This window comes from Chrysochloris asiatica, unplaced genomic scaffold (genome assembly GCF_000296735.1).
Source record: "Chrysochloris asiatica unplaced genomic scaffold, ChrAsi1.0 scaffold00079, whole genome shotgun sequence".
Taxonomy (NCBI): domain Eukaryota; kingdom Metazoa; phylum Chordata; class Mammalia; order Afrosoricida; family Chrysochloridae; genus Chrysochloris; species Chrysochloris asiatica.
In genome coordinates this window covers 11,970,025-11,972,187 of record NW_006408597.1, presented here as the reverse complement: position 1 = coordinate 11,972,187, position 2,163 = coordinate 11,970,025, and positions in this window count along the sequence as shown.

Here is a 2,163-nt window from a genome sequence, read left to right as displayed (position 1 = left end):
ATATACATATATATATATATGTATGTTGTGGTGCTGTAGGTTAATACACTGAACTGCAACGTCAGTTTGAACTGCAAAATCGGTAGTTCAAGCTCACCAGCTGCTCTTTGGAAACCCTATATAGGGTCACTATGAGTGGGCTAGTGCATCAGACTTCAAAGTCATTTGAACTGTAAGGTAGATTGTTCAAGCTCACCAGCTGCTCCTTGGAAATCCTATACAGGGTCATTATGGGTCGGAACCGACTTGACGGCACTTGACAACAACAACAACAACACAACAGCTAAGTAAAGGTAAAGCAAAAACAAGCCAGACATAATGATGAAGACCTGACCCTTCAAATTCCAATGTCCAGCCATGTTGCTCATTGAGGAAGGCCAGTTCCTCGAGTGTGTTGTGAATTTTATTTCTATTCTTTTCTGTGAAGCAGAAAGGAGGAGAGATTGTTTCTGAAATGATGAAAGATAAGATGGGGGAGTGGGGCTGCATGGAGAATGACTGGCTTATCCTGATGTGAAAATGCTGACACAAACCTAGAATTTGCATCAGAGCACCAGGCTGGAAGTTTTCTTGCTATCCTGGAGATTGCAGCCTGAAAGTGGTCACAGACCTTTCACTTGCCCTCTTGAAAAATCCCCTTGCTCAGAAAAAAGAATATGAAGTGGGATAAGGAAAAGGATGGGAAGGGTTAGAATCAGCTTTTGTTTGGTGTGTTACCAAGGAAACAAGCAGGACAAAACCATTTCAGATGGAATCTCCAGTGAAGTGCCCAGTGTTCTGCTTAGCAGTAATAACCCATGCCTACACCATACCTCATCAGGAAGATGGAGGTTTCCTTTGGAAGCACTCAGTGAGTCTTCAATGGAAATGCTAACCAGAATTTGTCAATGACAGAGAAGTGATAGGGAATGAAGATACATGAGGGCATGGTTTGTGCTTATTTGTAAAATCTATCATTCATCATCCCCCCCCCATTAAAAAATCAGTGACTATATTGAACTTTAAGGAAGCTCTGGTAGCGTAGTGGTTACAAATCGGGCTGCGAACCTTAAGGTCAGTGGTTCGAAACTACCAGCTGCTCCGTGGGAGAAAGATGAGGCTTTCTACTCCCGTAAAGATTTACACCCTCGGAAACCCTGTACAGGGTCGCTATGGGTCGGAACCGACTCGATGGCACTTAACAACAACAACAATATTGAACTTTGGTTACGAATCGGGCTGCGAACCTTAAGGTCAGCGGTTCGAAACTACCAGCTGCTCCGCGGGAGAAAGATGAGGCTTTCTACTCCCGTAAAGATTTACACCCTCGGAAACCCTGTACAGGGTCGCTATGGGTCGGAACTGACTCGACGGCACTTAACAACAACAACAACAAATATTGAACTTACCGTTGAATGCCCCATGGCCCATGGTTTAGCACCTTACATATGGCAAGCACATAAATACTGAGTGGGTAAAGGGATGGACGCATGATGTACAAGTGAATGGTGGGTGCAAAGAGGAAATCTGTACCAAACAAATCAGGTGGGTAGACCTCCATCCATTCTTCAAAACTTATTGAACACCTGCTATATGGTAGGCATGGTTCTTAGTGCCGGGGGGAAAGAGTTTGATCATTGGACATAGGGATCACTTATGCTACAATGCCACGAGCAGACCCCTTGGTTTCCCTGCCCAGATGTCCATCCACAGACTGATCTCACAGCACTTACTTCAAGCCTTTTCATTTTCCTGAGGACAAGTCATCCACCCAACCAATTATTTTCTAGTCACTGTTGCTCTCCTTCTCCCTGAATCGCCTTGATTACCCAAACCCACTTCCAACAAGCCAATTCTGATTCATAGTGACCCTGTACAGTGTTTCTGAAACTAAATCTTTATGGGAACTGACAGCTTCATTGTTCTCCCAAGGTGCAGCTGGTGGATCTGAACCACTGAACTTTCAGTTAACAACCCAATGCCTAACCCAGAGCACCACCAGGTTTCCTTAGAGGGGCTTTGGTTAATGTTCAAATTCTTAAGGCCACACACTTAATCCACTTTAAGTTACAATAAGAAGAGAGAGATGTTAAATCATCTTCAAGGGTAAGACTGGTCATATACCTTTCACAGACGCAGCATGATGATCATGCTGATCACGCACAACTGAAATTCAGCTCCTGC